The sequence below is a fragment of the Rattus norvegicus genome, chromosome 7 (genome assembly GCF_021556685.1).
Source record: "Rattus norvegicus strain SHRSP/BbbUtx chromosome 7, alternate assembly SHRSP_T2T, whole genome shotgun sequence".
NCBI classification, from domain to species: Eukaryota; Metazoa; Chordata; class Mammalia; order Rodentia; family Muridae; genus Rattus; species Rattus norvegicus.
In genome coordinates, this window is record NC_141540.1 from 114,893,787 (window position 1) to 114,911,863 (window position 18,077).

The window sequence follows — 18,077 nt, forward strand, 5'->3', positions numbered from 1 at the left end:
CAGTAACTGAAACTGCTTGTGCCTCAACAACCAGCCAACAGCTGCCCTACTGTCCTGCTCTAATGTAGATACTCACCAAGACATTGCAAACGTGCTGCTTGGTATCTCTCTTCTAACTTAATCCAAAAGATACTATCTCACAGCCATGTAAAAACTTCCTCCCTTCCATGTAAAATCAATCCTCCATTGTCTCTCTAACTAAGGCCTTTTCCTAGAGAACATAACTAGCATTAAACTACACTTAACAGTCTTTATACCCTTTAGCTTTGTCTAATGTTAAGTCACATGCTGAAGATATGACAGTCCAATCAAAGTCCCAAACACCTGGCTGGCCTGAGGTGCCCAAGCTGTGTCCTTTTATCCTTTTACCTTTAAGGGTAGGGGCCCAAAGCGAATTTAAAAAAAAAATTTTTTTTCCTTTAATGCTGCTTGATACTCTCAGGACACAATGTGTATGAGTTTACCTGACAGATTGGGCTGCATACCTATGGCTGTTTCAAATGTAACTGTTTTTTCCTTATAGACATTATTCCAGTATGTCAGGTAAGTACAGCCTAACACCAAGGAAGGTCACATCTCTTCTCTGGCCTCTCTCCTGATGAATCTTGGGGCACAGGAACCCACTTATTCATACACAGTTTTGCTTAAGTTTCAAAGGTTCATGGTTCTAGGACAGAGCATGCCTGACTCAAAGCACCAGTTGACAGTTTCATTCCACAGGTGAAAGAAGTCAGAAGAACTCCATAAACTAGTTACTAAAGAAAGGACTTGGGCTGCCCTGTTGTCCCCTGGACCATTGGAACCTTGACTTTCTTTTCATGGTCAGAGCTTGCACAAACAGGCTTCAAAATCAATCCTCCATTGTCTCCCTAATTAAGGCCTTTTTCTGGACAACATAATTAGAATGCTCCAAGACATATCAGAGCCCAACTTTGCCCCCTTTGTCTTGCTAGCTAAGCCAAAGCAGAGCAGCTACTTACTCTATGAGAATGATGACAAAGTATGGGTCTTCCCCCTTCTCAGGTAGGTAACTGTGACACCTTCCTTATGAGCCCTGTGACTCCAGTACAACCATCCTAACATATAAGCCTGTTCTATCACTCTGGGACCCAAAGTTCCCATCAAAATCAACTGCAAACTGCTCTGATCCTGTCTGATAGAAGCTTCTTCTCAACCCAACACTACTCCAAACATAACTAAAACTTTCAGTCGAAACGCCCAACTTCTCACACCTCCATGTCTTTCCCAATTCCTCTCTCAAGGGGACTAATTTCCCCATATGGCCTAGTCAGTTTCTGTACAGTTCCTGGGCCAAGCATTTTTCACGTCTCTATCTAGGGTTTTTCTGTTGTTGTTTGTTTACCTGTTCTTTTTTTAAGTAGGAATATATGATGATGAGAAAAGAATGTAATAGGCTATGTGCTGCCTATGAAGAATGAGTATCTGCCAAACCTGGAGCCCAGACAGCGCCTCTAGGCTCCCCGAGCACACTGCTGTTAACAGCCACTGCACACATCACACAGCAAAGCATGGAACATGGCCACTAAGCTGCTCTGGTCTCACTCCTTACAGATATACCTTCAGGACAACTGCTGTTCCTGGCACACTCTGCAAACGAATTAACTAACAAACCATACCTCAAGAACAAGCTGGCAAAACCCAACAGAAGATTTATTCTTCTGAATAAATCTTTAGCAGTAAAATACTAAGTGGGGGAAAAAACACTAACTTTATTTACATACCACTTCATATAGTAACTATACAATAATTTCAAAATCTGGCAACATAAATATTGTGCAGAAAAGAACAGAAACCAAATTAACTTACGGAAAGTCAGGCTCCAGGCCAAGAAGTGCTGAAACAACCTGGCAATGATGATACACACTTTTAATCCCAGCACTCAGGAGGCAGAAGCAGGTAGATCTCTGAGTTTGAGACCAGTGGTCAAAGAATGAGTTCCAGTACAGTCAGAACTGCACAGAAAAGGCCTGTCTTTTTCTGGATGGTGTGGGGGGGCACAGAGAGAGGGAAGGAGGAAGGGAGGGAAGGAGATTGAACAGAACACTTAAACTCAGATCTATAGTTCTCAGAAACACTTTTTCTGGCCATGAGTAATGGCTAACATGTATGACCTCTGTACTTTGGAGATGGAAGCAATTGGATCAGGAGTTCAAGACTAACCTCAGCTAGAGTGAGGCCAGTTTAAGCTACAGGATGAGATTTTAAAAAAATGAGGAATGCTTTTCCTTTTGGTCCTAGTTTCACCTCTGTTGCTGTGAAAGAATATCCTGGGAAAAAGAAACTGAGGGGAGAAAAGGTTTATTCAGTTTACAGTTCCCAGTTACAGTTCTCCAGAAGTCAGGAAGTCAGAGAAGGAATTGCAGTAGTCATATTCAAAGACAAGAGCAGAAAAAGAGAATGAATGCATACTTGCTTATTGCTCAGCTCATTTTCTCTACTCTTACCCAGGCAATGGTGCCACCCACAGTGAGATGGGTCTTCTCACATCAATTAAGAACTGAGACAATCCCCTACAGACATCTCCACAAGTCAACCTCAGCCAGACCATCCCTTGCTGAGACTTTTGACTGTATCAAATAAATAAAACTACTCAACACATTGTTACAGATCTGCCTCTCTCTACAAACTATAATGAAGCATGATGTCTTCAATTACTATTGTCTGACATGGGAGTAAGGTGGGATTTAATTTCTAACCCATTACTTAACAAAATTTTCAAGTTAATGCTACTTTTTATGGGGAGTCATACAATGGATACTCCTAGGCTATAGCTTTAGAATAACAACAAACTAAATATTTTATGTCTTTTCTTTTTTTGTAAGCATTAGTCCTTGAGAAATCAACAAAGATTAAACAGCTTAATTAACAAATGCCACTGAAAGGCAAGACAGCTGCACCCACAGCATGACCCTCACATGCCAGCTAAGCTGACACAATGCCAGCTGAGGGAATCAACTTTTGAGCTTCTGTACAGGTAGGACAGAGTCCAAAAGCCAACAGGGCATATTAACACCTCAGCCTCAGCCAGGGAAATGCACACTTTCAGGAGCAGATAAAAATATAAGAAAAACTCTTAACTTAAAACAACTAACAAGTGCTTTTGCACAGTAGCTATATGGAGTGTTGTCTATTCCAGAGCTGCAAACCACTACCTGCAGGCCAACCCAGGCTCACTTGACTCAGTACAACCCATAGTTATTAAGACTTTGCAAGACTAAAGGAATGATGATAGCGTGTCATTCACGTGAAAATTACATGGAATTTACATTTCAGAATTCAGGAATGAATCTGGTTGCTCACAATCAGCTCATTCCTTTATTAGCACCCTTCTGCTAGGTACTGGTGATACAGGTAGTCTATGGTCTGAAAAGCCTGAAATATTCATTGTGTGGCCTTTCACACAGGCAGTCTATTAACCTACAGCACAACTAGGAACATAAGCTGACACAGCTTCCTTCCTCTGAGTTTTCAAGAATTGAGATTGATTAGAGAAATTGATTCATTTTTAGGGCCAGGTGTGGTGGCGCATCCTTTAATCCTAGCACTCAAGAGGCAGAGACAGGTGGATCTCTGTATTGAAGGCCAGTCTAATCAACATCGTGAAGCCCTATCTCAAAACAAAAAAAAGACTTATTTTATGTATATAAGTGTTTAACCTGCATATATGTATGTGCTGCACATAAGTCCCTCATGCCTGAAAAAAACAGAAGAGGTCATTAGATCCCTTGAAACTGAAGTTACTGACAATTATAAACCAACATGTGGGTGCTGAGAATCAAACCTAGGTTTTGGGAGTAGTATTTGGTTTTGGCTTTTAGATTTTGAGACAGGGTCTGGCTATGTAGCTGTGACTGATCTGGAACTCAGTATATAAACCAGGCTGACTTTGAACATACAGAGGTTTACCTGCCTTTGCCTCCTAAATGCTGGGATTAATGGTATTCATCACTACACCCAGCCAAGCTGGTTTAGTTTTAAATCAAATATGAAGGGGTGAAATAAGCTAGAAAGACTAGGGAAATAATAACCAGGGAAAGGAATCTCTCATCTTGGAAACTGCTTAAGTCTCTTGTCTGTTCAAAGTCAAGAACGCCAGTACAATGAAATTTGCCCACATAAAGCCTGGTGTGACAGCAAAGCATTTACCTATTTATTATCCCAGAACTTTGGGAAGCAGAAGCAGGACCATCATCAGTTCACTTTGAATGGAAACATTTCAACTCCCTCTTGACCCACAGTTTACCTTCTCTTTAAACTCCCACCCACTGTACCTTAGAAACAGCTCTAGAACTTTACTGGAAAAAGGGAAAGAGGGGCACTTTAGAAATTCTTATTAAATTATGTAACCACAAATGTTGTATGGCTATTACAACAGTAGGGGCAGCTCTCTTGAGAAGCACACACTCACATTTAGGTGTGTTGGTCTCCTCTGTTGTTTCTTTAAAAACTCCAACTCTACTTGGTACAGACTCCTGAAATTCTCTGCCTGTGTATGGTCAAGAGAGCGGTTTCACTTGAAACTGCAGATCCCTGAAAGAACTACATGGCCACTAAGAAGCATGGAGCTATGCCCCTGACACTTCTGCAACCAACAACAGGGAAGGGAAGGGCACCAAACAAGACCCTAGCTAAAGCTCCAAATCTGTTTAGGGACCCACTGACAGTTCTGGGTGCCCATTAAGACTCTGTGTGCCCAGTGGTTCAATTTTCCCCCTCTCCTTTCTAAAGAAAGGTGTTGTTGATTTACTGTGTCTCATTTTAACAGGAGTACCAATGTTATAGCATGTATGTTCTCAAAGCAAGCTCCTCTGCTATATATCTAAGCATCAACCCGAATCAACACAAAGAGCCAGCAATATGGCTGTAAATAGGAAGGATGGCCGAAGGTGATGAAACCACGGAAAGTAAGTTACAACATTCTAGGGTCTTTGTGCGATATGGGGAGAAGACCAGTCTTATGTATCCCAGGCTAGCCTGGAAGAATGCAAACAGGCCACTCTCTTTGAGCTGCAATTCAACAGACAGACAAAGATGTACAGATTATTGTATACTCTGAAAATGTTTAATGTAAACATTTATTTTTAATAACTGTTATCTTTTGAGAGCCACTAGGCTAAGCACTATACCATTCTGAAGTATGACACACACTGTATCATTTAATTCTCTCAACAAATAGCCTAGGGCTCTATTATTTGGCCCAATTAACTTACAAGGAAATGTGAGAAAAATCAACAACTGAACCCAAGATCAAGGGCTGCAAGATTGAGCCCTTTATCAAAGCATCCCCAATGGTTACTCCACTTCCAAACATATTCCCCTCAAGACCTTTGCCTTTGACAGAAATCTTGCTATTCACAAGGTGGACTCACAAGCCAATGGCTCTGGCACTGCTCTAGCTATATCCTCACTGCTGCAATAAAAACCATGCCACTGAAAGAAAAGCCAGATACTCCCATAAACAGGCCGAATTGGAGCCTCAAATGAAATAAGATCTACAAGAGTTATATGTACATGCACGTTAAAATTTGAAAATCCTAGTTCAGCACCTGTACATGCTATCTTGAGATGTTTCTCCAGTTCAAATGCATATCCTTGTACAGAGCCTCCTACTTGTTGCTTGCTGAGATCCCAAACCTAAAGGTACACCAGGACCAACAGCTACTCCCTGGGTTCCCCAGGGAGCAACCTAGCTTTTCTTCTGTTCTCAGTCTGCTCCTTTATTACCTCTTTACAGAATCTAAACCACAATCCAGCTTTCTGAACCCTCCTTCAGACTAAAAGACAACTAGGCAATTAGGAATGTCCCAAGTTCCTTAGAATGGGAAAGTACAGTAGCCACCAAGAGCAGAAGGGACAGTAGAGAGTGCTTCTGTTTGGCTCTCGGCTCTTAACAACTAAAGAATAATCCCAAAATTGGGGGTGCATGTGTTATAGAGTCTCTAACACATCCCTAGCAACCACAATAGGATACTACCAAGCAATAGGATATATTACATGTGTAATCAGAGGTCTTTAGCTTTCCTGTGAGAAGTTTGTGCTTCTGCTGCTTCTGGGTTATTAGAAGCTTAACTGGAGATGCATCAGCCAATCTGTACACAGACACCAACACCTAGGCTTGCCCTTGCTCTATCTCCCCATTCTTCCTCTTAACCAGGCTATTCTCCCCTTGGCCCCTCCAAGTGGGTAGTATGGATTTTTTGCCAGCCAAAGCACTGCAGTACACCCTAAAGCTGGGACTTAAGGGACAAATCAATATAAACGGAACATGTTTTCCCATCTTTCATGACTGATTAGCATTTGTAAGTGAAATACACACACACGCACGCACGCACGCACGCACACACACACGCACGCACGCACACACACACTTGCAAGCATGATAATCCACAAAGAGGCAGGCAGATCTCCATATTTGAGGCCAGACTAGTATACATAGTGAGTTCCAGGCCTGCCAGGAGAGAGACCTTATCTCAAAGCAGAACACTGACAATGGTGTGCTAATGGACACACCACAGCTTCAGTCACCATCTTTATCCCTGGGCCTCAAAAGAGCCCCCAAAACCACTTAAAATTCATAGCTTACCTTACATCATAAACAATAAACAAAACAATAAATAACTCAAAGTAATAATAACAAGATGGTTCAGTGAGTAAAAACTGACAACCTTGATTGGATCACAGAACACAGTTAAGGTAAAAGGAAGAGATCCAACTCCGCAAAGTTTCCTCTAACTTCCACATGAGCACACATGTGCTCTCCCACATACAATTGTTTAAATTAATTCAAAATGAACTAAACCAAATGTCAAACTAAAACTCTTTCAACTCCTATGAAGGTAGGGGAACCTTTGTGAACTAGAATTGAGCAATTCTTGGCTATTTACAACCAAAAAAGAAAAAAATCTATAAGCCAGACACGGAAAGCACATACCTGTAATCCCAGCACTCAGAAGGCAGAGGCAGGAGGTAAACTGGCCTACATAATGAGCTACAGGCTAGCCAGAGCTACATGTCTAGATATTGTCTGGGGTCGGGTAAGCCCAGTACTCAGATTCAGAAAAGAGAAATCAGTGTTGGAGACTAACCTGAGTAAGTGCAAAATAAGTAAGGGCTAGGAATATAGCTTTGTGGAGAAAGAAAGGGAAGGCAAAGAAGAAAGGAAGAGAGAGTAAGAGAAGGGAAAAGATCAAAAGGGGGAATAGAGGAAAAGCCAGAATCCCAAGCATGCCTGGTTGCAGTGTTTCCAGGCCTACCTAGACTACAGCCTATGAGGCCATCTCACTAACTGTAAGTTAGGTTTTTGTTTGTTTGTTGTTGTTGTTTATGATGTAAGGTAAAAACAACAGAAGGACAAAAATTAATTGGGTCCCTTCTTTATACTATACACCAAAATCAATTCCAAAGCAATTATAAATTTAGACATGAAAAGCACAATTATACATCATTTATAAAGTAAAAGTTTTGTTTATGCCCTCAGTTAGAGAAATCTACAGAAAAATGCTGAGAAGCTAAACTCCAATAAACCTAACTTCATTTCACCCAAAAGCAGCAAAAATGGCTCAATGAAAATAAGCTACAGAGAATGTACATGCATACAATACTCAAAAACAATCATGATTCCAGTTCCAGAGGGACCCAACACCCTCATACAGACATACATGTAAGCAAAACACCAATGCACATTAAAGGGAAAAAAAAAAAAAAAAAAAACAAGGAAAAGACAAAACTCAGGCAGTGGTGACACATATCCTTGATCCCAGAACTCTAGAGGCAGAGGCAACTGGATCTCTGAGTTCAAGGCCAACCTGATCTACAAAGTGAGTACAGTCAGGGCTACACAGAAAAACACTGTCGCAAAAGAAACAAACAAAAACAAAGGGGAAAAAGAGAAAGAGGGACGAGGGAGGAGGAGGAAGAGAAGATAGGAACCAATTGAAAACATGGGCCAAGTGGCCAGCAAATGCATAAAAAGACTCATCATTATCAGGAAAGGACTATTTAAAGCCCCAGAGCAGTAACACTACAGAAACCCACCAAGAGTGCAGAAGAAAGGCCAGCCAGGAACAGAGAAGAGATCAGGGAAGAATGGTCAGTGGGAGAAAGGAACTTAAGCACAGAGCCACTAACTCAAAGTTATTAAAAAGCTCTCTGGGGGCATTCTGAGAATACGTACAGGGGCCACTGGCTACTACTGACTCTAAAAACTTCAACTTCACTGAATCAATTTAGACAGAAAACCATTGTTCCAGATGTGTTTCTCTGGCTAACCCATTTCTGTTATTTTTGCTTTCACAGTTGATGAGAGAGAAGAACAGGCATTTCATATCTCACCCATTGTTTGAATTTGAAATTGCATGACCATTGTCTCTGCTCCTTCTCTACCTCTGCAACTACCTTGATATTCTAAAAAGTCACTTAGAACAAAGTCATCTAGTCTTTCTGATAGACTCCCTCCAGAGAGAGGTCTTTTGCAGACCAGCTTACCATTGCTCTCTTTATCTTTATTCTCCAAGGACCAACACACTGACACAGTGCATGAGGAAGCTCTGAAGCACTGAAGAGCACTGAAGAATAACAGAGTCCCTGCCACTGAGCTTGCCACAGCCCCTTCAATAGACGCACTTAATTCTATATAGGGCATACAAATAAAGGCAAACCACTTATTTTCATCTTTGCAGATTCTTTACCTTTCATTTAGCCTTTTATCTCAAAAGAGGTGACATGTGGCCAAAATGCCAAAGAAAATATACTAAACCAAATGTGCCTGAAATCTCAGCATTGAAAATAGGAAGATAGGTGACACAGGGGAAGAAAGGGGGAGGAGAAGGAGGAAGGTAAGAGGGGACAAAGGAAAAGGAAAGATGGATGGATGATTTAATTAAATATACATATTAATTCAATGCTAAGCCTAAAATCAATTTATACAATACTGCTTCATTAGTCACCCAAAGGCTTGGCAATCACCCTGACTTAGTGAATGCCACCCAAGCTTTTGGACCAAAACGAAACCACTAGGGAACTTAAAACTTTGCCTTAAGCACCAACATGTACATTCTATCCTATGTGCCAAAGCCACACACCCAGGAACCACACACACTGTTCTTTCTATGCAAAATGTTTGTTTAAATTCCAAACCAAGACCAAAAGACTTAAGTGGTCTCGGTATAAAACGTAATAAATTAAAAAGTAGTTGAGGTGTTCTCAAGATTCTGAGAAATGGGGTTGGGGATTTAGCTCAGTGGTAGAGCACTTGCCTAGCAAGCGCAAGGCCCTGGGTTCAGTCCCCAGCTCCGGGAAAAAAAAAAAAAAAGATTCTGAGAAATACTAAAAACAGCCAAGACTCTGAAAAAATGAGAGCAAACTCATTGGCATACATACATCTCAAATAAGGACCAGCATTTCAAACTGCTCTAAAGCTGCAGTTCACAAACTTATTATCCATCTGAGCTCCCAGACAGCAAGCTCAAGCAAGTTAGAGAGTACTTCATGATCTGACAAGATTCTAGGTGAAGGTAATATTTCCTGCAGTCACCACTTGAAATCAATAAAGACCTAGAAGGGGCTGGAATTCTCACCTTTTGACTTTTCACTGCATAGCAGAGCAAGGCTAAGGGAGGCCCTGACTGACAAAGAGCAGACAAAAAAATCAGCAACAGATTCTGTACTACTCAAATGCTAGTTTCTCTTACCAAATGACACTGTCACCTGTGACTCAAAACGTTGCACCTGGATAGCATCCGTGCAGTAAAAAACTGTGAGCAAGGTCACAGCACACTTGTATAACATGTAACTACCACTTTCTTGTACATGGCTTTAGGATATGTCAAGCCCTTATAAAAACATCCAGTTAACACAGACTGTCCTAGAGCTTCTGGCATTACAGGTCCTTTTTTTTTTTTTTTTTTCATTTTATTTTCTGAAGTGCCAAGGATTGAACTCAAGCCCTTGCACACACTAGGAAAGTGCTTTATTACTGACCTAGACTCTCAGCATGGATCCTTTCTAAATCCCACTTACTTTGCATTACTTTGAACAACTGTTTCCCTCGAACCTGAGTTGAATCCTAATATGTAAGACTAATTCCTATAAAACCGATTTCTATGAAAAAAGAAACTCAAAACTGTCAAATGTCACAGAAGCATCTTTTCTGATCCCAGTAGCCTGAGTGACCCAATTCTACAATAATTAATACACCTAGGTTCTTCCTGTCATTCATTCAAAAAGACTATGTGACAGAAAACTGGGAGTACAATGGGAAATAAAAGGGCACTTCTGTCCTTTTGGAAGACACTGAATCCTCTAATAACATAGAACACACAAAACTGTTAACAAAGATGATCATATGGCACTTTGGTCAAGTAAAAGTAAAAACTGTAAGTACCTACAGCAGAATCCAAGATACAAGATGAAAGAAATTTTAACAAAAACTGTGTCAGAAAGGAAATCCCAGACACAGACAACCCACAAGCAGAACTTCTGAGGTCCTTTTGAGGCTGGGTTTTGGTACAGTGGCCTCAAATAATGGAACAGAGAGTAAGTCTTAAAAACAGGATGGAAAATTCCAGATTCATAGAATGAATGAATATACCTCAGAAATCTTTATTTTTTTATTGTTTCAGAAATCTTTATACCAGTGGTTCTCAACCTATGGGTCATGATCCTCGAGAGGTCAAATATCAGATATGCTGTATATAACATTTAATCATGATTCATAACAGCAAAATTACAGCTATAAAGTAGCAACAAAATAATTTTATGGTTGGGGGAGGTCACCACAACATGAGGAAGAACTGTATTAAAGAGTTTCAACATTAAAATGTTGAGAACCACTGCTTTACAGGAACACAGTTTGTTAGAAATTATAATTTCCAACCAGGCAGTGGAAATAACAATCTTTAATTCCAGCACTCTAGAGGCAGAGGCAGGTGATGTCTGAATTCAAGGCCATCCTCCTAATCTACAGAATTTGTTCCAGGACAGCCAGGGCTACACAGAGAAACCCTGTTTCCAAAGAAAGAAATTATAATTTCCACCTGGTCTACTCAGAAATTCTAGGACCGCCAGGGCACACAAAGAAACCTGATCTTAAAAAAAAAAAATCAAAAAGAAATGATAATTTCCAGGGATTACTACACAGGGAGCTCATGCCTCTGAGAGAAACAGTTTTTCTGCTTTCCATAAACTGTTCCCCTTACACACAATAACCCAAGAAAAAACACCCACAGAAAGCCCTGAGACTGTGTCAGCTACTAAAGCAAATAAGCATCATCAAGTACTGCCCCACTCTTATGTATCTGCATTTAACTAGTTCTTTTTTTTAATGGTTTTTAAAAAGATTTATTTAATGCGAGTGAATACACTGTATCTGTCTTCAGACAAACCAGAAGAGGGCATCGAATCCCATTACGGATGGTTGTGAGCCACCATGTGGTTGCTGGTATTTGAACTCAGGACCTCTGGAAGAGCAGCCAGTGCTCTTAACCTCTGAGCCATCTCTCCAGTCCTACTTAACTCTTAACTAACTCCAAATAACCAAAACTTTGATATAGTCAATGGTTAGTCTATATTGCGCTGTTTAAGTCAGAAGCTCAGGTCCTGAAAGTGCCAAGACACGAATCTACTTATCTAAACTTCCCAGGTACTGTCACTTACATTCTGAAAACCAGCTAAGCTTTGTCCAGTCCCACAGGCCCTGGGTGGCTAGTTCCCTCCAGAGCTCCCAATATGGGCCAAGCAACCCCACAAATTACTCTTAACTTCAACGCCCAGTCTTCTGTATACTGGGGAGGGTACAGCACCTGCAGCCCAACAGTTCTCATAGGATAGAAGATTGAAGCAAAACCCCCATTCAGGGTTGGGAAGGAAGGGAAACTGCCAGGTTTCACAAGACAGTGATGCACACAGGGGCCCAATGATAAGATCACTCCCCTATTATAAGTTGATTCCAGTCATTTTCTTTCCAGCAAGTGGAAATATACATCAATAAGTTATGCATAGAACTACTTTAATTAATTTTAAGGTGGTAAGGAAACATCGTCATGTCCATAAACTCTGGTCAACACCAGTAATGCTCTCCAGGCTTCCCGCTCCAGCAGCACACTCACACAAATTCTATTTCCTACTTCCAAGATTGCAAATTAGATACACCACTATCCACTAAACTCCACTTAAACTGAAAGCTGAGCCATACAGACTTCTTTGAATTATATTTCCATACTAGAGCCCACTAAAAATAAAATTTTTTAAATATTATAGATTATAGGCTTTATAATCAGCAGTGCCTTTAAGGGGTTTTAAATACGATCTAGCATAATTCCTAGAAATTAGTACCAGAAACTGGGATATATAAATTTCATTTCTTGTACATGAGGCTCCTTTTCTTTGGTAGTCATAAACTTTTGCCAAAATGATGTAGAGGAACAAAGCCAAAAAGGCTCAAATATCCACTATTAATACAGTTCAGAGAGAGTGGTCAAACACACCTTCTCAATGTCGTCTACTGAGACCAGTGAGTCTCAGGGGACCAAGAGGAGCCTGGCAGCTGCACTCTTAAGTACCCTGGAGTATATCACTACCAGCACACACACACACACACACACACACACACACACACACACACACACAGTCATTAACTTTGCCAGTCTTGTAAATTTCTTGAACTTAAGTAATTCTAAAAGCACCAGTAAAAGATTCCAGTAACAATTTATTGCTGATTATTTAAGGAATCTTAGTAGAGGAAATGGTAATGAAAATATGTTTTCAAAGTGACAGACTCCAAGATTTAAAGCAAAGTCCACAGAAACCATAACTGTCTGATAATTTTGATCTTTGCAGTGCTAGGGCTCAAGTCCAGAGCTTCATGAACACTCGATACCATTGAGCCACACTTCCAACATGCTTCTCCAATTTTGACTATCACCACTATCACCACCACCACCACCACCACCACCACCACCACCAACAACAACAACAACAACAACAACAACAACAACAAACTTCAAATATTACTGCAGCAAACCTTTTCATGTGGGCTAGTAAAATAGTACCACAGGAAATAACATTTGTCTGTTATAAATCCAGCAACTTAAGTTCAAAATCTGGTAGAAGACAAGAAGCAACTGCACAAAGTTCCTCTGACCTCCACACTTGAACTGTGGTACACACCAACTTGCACACATATATCACACACACACACACACACACACACACACACACAAATCATGAAAAACAAGTGATCCAGGTAAAAATCCATCTAAACTGAAAATGTCTATTCCAAACTAAAAAGATTTGCACAATATATGAACATGTTGAATCACATCTTTTGAAACTCATTTTTAATTATTTTCTCAAAATTAAGACACAAAGGGGGACGGTCTCAAAATTTCTATGAACAAAGTTCCCACTTCTCTTACTCAAATTAACATTCCAAGAAAGGGCAATGATTTTGAAACTAGTTTTATTACATTATACAGTGTAATATAAACTCCCTTCTTCCACATAATCATTTTAAAACAACTAGGTTTAACACCGCTGTCTTTTTCCCCCCTTCGGGGTGGGGTTGGGGGGGTGCCACTGATCAAATTTGGAGACTTTCACTTAGCACACAAAGAGCTAACTCCCCAGCCTACAAATGTCTTTAAGATACTTCTCCAAATTCCTACCGAGAAGAGTTATCTAACCAGCTCCAGAACAGGGTTTTGAGGACTGAGGGATTATGTAATTTCCAACAACAGGATTAGAGCTCCAAACTACTTCACATACCCCGCTTCCTCCATGCTGCCTCCTCCCACTCTTCACAGCTACAGCTGGAACTCCACCCCCAACACTTCCTTGTTTAGTGGGCTGCCAGCCTCAAAAACAGTAGGTCCCATCTACTCTAGTTTGCCACCGCACTCCTGGCCCTATACTATGGATTTTGAGACAAAAGGACTTACCTGTCCACGCATCATCTCTGTATAATCCACACAATCCTAAAAGCTGTGACTTGTGGGCGCCCCCCAAACAGAGACCACCTTTGTCTGTAAATCACGAATAAGTTAGATTATACGTCAATGTTCCTAATAAAATTCTTTCCAGGAAAATGTACTCCTATAGCCTTTTAATAAGCTCAAGTGTCTAGAAAGGAGGCCAGGGATCAGCCCGCCTACGACAGCCACAAATATAAAACAACTAAATTGATAATGATATTGGGAATCATGTCCACGTCCCTTAAAGTTTCCTGTTAAGACTGGGGGCGTGGCTTTGTGGCCCAGCACTAACCACGTGGGAAGCCGTGGGTTTCATCCCCAGGAAAAAAAAGTTCATGTTTAAATACTTAAATACTACATGAAACTCAACAGTATCACTGAATGGAAATATTATCTATAGTGTACCTCCACAAAAATACGTAGAATGCTAATGCTATATGAACTACCTCGTTTAACGTCTGCATTCACAATACTTCTGTCCCAGGTCACTGCTCAGAGAGACCTGTCTTTCAAAGGAGACTTTTCATTCCTCCTTTTATAAATATACACCCACACTGACACACACACACACAGACAGATAGACAGAGACTGTGAGGCGCTAGTATTTCACTACAAGTAGTAATAACCTATAACCACAACCACGATAAAGCTTTCATCCTAAATAGAAATGCCAGCACTGGTCAGGATTTAAAACGAACCCGCAAACTCTTGCTGTGCCTTCAGCTCCAACCTATTTCAACCAGTTCCCATAATCATTACAGTATTGCTATTATCTTGGTCCCACTGCCAAACACCCAGCTGCAGTCTAACTATGCAAGAATGAGACACTGTTGAAATAGCTTTCAAAAAGAGCAACTTTCTCCTCAGTGAATTTCTCCGCAAAAACCTTACAATTAACCGACACAAGTGCGCACACAGACACCCTCACTCCTCAGAGCGGTGCCACAAAAGCAGCCGGCGAGGACCGGCGGGGACAGGCAGCGCGCCGTGGCGGGGCTGGGTCGGGGCGGAGGGAACTTGGACAGCACAATGACTCCCGGGTTCGTGCGCTCGCACTGGAAGCCCCGCGCCGGCCACCCCGCGGCTGCTCGGCACTCCGCCTGCCACCTCTTTTGTTTTTCGGCTTTTGGGCCTCCGGGTCCCCGCCGCGCCCGCCCCGCCGCCCCAGACCCCGCGGCCTCTCGCGCCCCAGCCCCGCGGCCTCCTCAGCCCTCGGGGCCGGGCCTGACGAGGAGCGAGGCCGGGGCGCGGTGGGGGCCGTGTCCGCCAAAGCCCGCACCGCGGCCCGCGCCGCCCAACGCCCTGAGCCCGCGCCTCCGCGGCCGCGGCCCGCGGCCCGCGCCCCGCACTCACCGGCCGCCTCTAGGCGCGCGAGGCTGAGGCGGACAGACGGCAGCGGGGCGGCGCCGGCACCGGCGGCCGCGCTCTCTCCCACGCGCACGCCCGGCGCACGGCGGTCCGGCCGGCGGCGGTAGCGGTGGCGGCGGGCTCGCGCCCTCGGGCCGTGCTGAGTCGGCGCGGGCCCGCGCGTGCGCCGTGGCTGGGGAGCGCGCGCCCACACCTCGCGGCGCGCGACGCCTCACCTCAGCGCGGAGCTCTACGCCTGCGCGATGCGACCGCGCTTGCGCAGAGTAGTCCGGCGCGCCCGGCTCCTAGAGAAGTGTATCCCAGCTGTGCGGGCGTGGCGACGTCCGCGGATAGCGCTGTTCCGGGATGACGAGGTGGCCCCTGTGGCTGCCGCAGGGTCTGCCGACTAGGCCTGGGTCCCACACGGTCACAGGAGCTCCTCCGCCGCACACACGCCCGCCCTGATGGTCTCCAGACTTCACCGCTCAAATAGAGGTTCATGGGCTTTCTGTAGATGGGGAAACAGAGGCACAGAGAGTATTTTAATGGATCTCTGAAGACGGTCCGAAAGACCGTTTAGGAGTGCCTGGGGGTTCGGTCCCCAGCTCCGAAAAAAAGAACCAAAAAAAAAAAAAAAAAAAAAAAAGGAGTGCCTGGGGCCACTCACATTTCAGCCCCTTCCCCCAACCCCTGTAGATCTTAACACTGGGGCAGCCTTTCGGAAACACTGGGTGGACAGGAGGGCAAAAACTGGAGAGCCACTGTGCCTAGCTGCTGGGTTAAGAGCCAGTTCCAGAGCGGAACTTACCAAGAAACGTGAGACTGAGGGACACCTTTGCTTGAATCAAGCAGGTGGCCCTGGCCTGAGCTGTGCCTAGTTTCCTTGAGTTTGTTTTTATGCTTGGGGACCCTACGGAGAGTCTTAGGAATTGGTGCAGGAAGTGGTGACTGATTTGTGTTCTCTGAAGAAAAAAAAAAGGAAAAAAAATCACTGGCATTCTTGCGGTAGGAAATGAAACCAGAAGCGGGGAACTTTCATTTTTAATGGTGTCATTTTGATCTTCAACCACAAGCCAGTGTGCAAGCAGGACAGGCAGTGAAAGGTGAACACGGAACCACCAACCATTACATATCTGGGAGCTGTCATTTACTCAGCAGAATCAGGTATAATAAAACGCTCTGGATTGTCGATTTGCCATATTTTAGTGTTTCTTTTTTATTGTTTTTTTTTTAATGAAGTGTATTAAACTTGGATTTGGACTAATAGTGAAGACTATGTTGGAGTTTTTTTTCTCCCAGATTTATTTCTTTTATTGTACATGTGTCTTTTCCTTGAATGTATATATGTGTATTGCACACATGCCTGTTGCATGGAGAGGTCAGAAGAGGGTATTGGATCGCTCTACTGAAATTAGGGATAATTGTGAGCCAGCCACCATGTTGGTGCTGGGAACAAAATCTAGGACCTTTCCAAAAGCAACAAGTCCTCTTAACCACTGAGCTATCCCTCTAGCCCGTTTTAGTTCGTTGTTGTTTGTTTGAGACATAGTTTCATGTAGCCCAGGCTGGACTAAAACTTTGTATGTAGCTGAGGATAGCCTTGCCCACCAGCTCTTCCTACTTCCATCTTATGGTGCTGGGATTACAGATTGTGTCACTAGAGCCAGCCTATGGTGTTTTTCTGCCCTTAAAATTATAAGGGATTATGTCTCTGTGTCACCTCAGGAGCCCTTGCCCTTTTTCTCCAGCCCTATGTTAGTTGTCACTTGGGTAATGTCAGCTGACCACATTGTAATCCAAACCACCCATTGCCCTGCTGTCCTCCTGTCCATGCTCCCTGCCTGCTTACCCTGTTGTCTCCAAACCTATTGTTCAGACCAGCTCAACACTGCTCTTGTCTGTTTCTTGATTGTCTCTGCTCTGGACCTCCAGATTCATAGAACAGGGCCTTTGTTTGGTTCACTAGGCAGTCCCTGACACACAGTAAATATTTGTTGAGTGGCTGAATGAAGCTTTGCATGGTGTGAAATGAGAGATTATTATTTAAAGTATCAGAAGAATAAGGGGGGAGGGGACTTGGAGTGGTGAGACAAAAGGGTCTGCATCAAAAATGGCTTTGTGAGGAGAGGTAGCACTCTGTGGTGGACTAAAAAAAGGGTCACCGAGTCTTTGACAGGCCTCCCAACAAGAGGCCGAGACTGGTTTTCACCCCTTGAATCTGAATAAGTCTCATAATTTGCTTTGACCAGTATGATACATCATAGGTGACATGGTGCAGATCACAGGATACCCAAAGCTGTTTCTTCTTAACCCTGCCAAAGGAGCAAGGGTTAGCCCCCTGAACAAGCCACATGGGACCCCGACGACAAGCTGCCAGCCTCCAAGCTCGTGAGCGACGCTGTGCTGAGCCACCCAGCTCCAGCCAGATGGTCAGCCAATAGCAGCCACAGCGGAATCCAGCTGAATGTCCAGCTGATTCCAGTCCACACCTCCAAATTGTGTCTTAGTTACTTTGTCAAGACGACATGACCAAGGCAACTTAGAGAAAAAAGGCAGAGGGGGCTCACAGTTCCAGAGGGTTAGGGTGAATGACCACCACACCAAGGAGCAAGGTGCTGGAGCAGTAATGGAGAGTTCACCTCTTGATCACAGCATGAAGAAAAAAGAGAGCTAAATGAAAACTCAAAGCCTGCCCCCAGTGACACACCACCACCAAGGTCACACCTCCTAACCTTCCCCAGA

The 18,077-nt window shown here is 43.2% G+C and overlaps 1 protein-coding gene across 43 annotated transcripts in view; it reads right to left on the bottom strand.

Moving 5' to 3' along the window:
• The window catches only part of Ptk2 (protein tyrosine kinase 2), a 214,759-nt gene extending 199,138 nt beyond the window's left edge, over window positions 1–15,621 (bottom strand). For 29 of the 43 annotated variants that reach the window (XR_015623815.1, XR_015623814.1, XR_015623823.1 and 26 more), the window contains exon 1: window positions 15,342–15,502. The gene's annotated coding sequence lies outside the window, so the exon portion shown is untranslated. Of the gene's footprint in view, window positions 1–13,955; window positions 15,199–15,267; window positions 15,503–15,571 lie in introns of those variants that run through there. The other 14 variants (XR_015623824.1, XR_015623818.1, XR_015623827.1 and 11 more) reach the window with 4 other exon arrangements.
• Window positions 15,622–18,077: the final 2,456 nt, after the last annotated feature.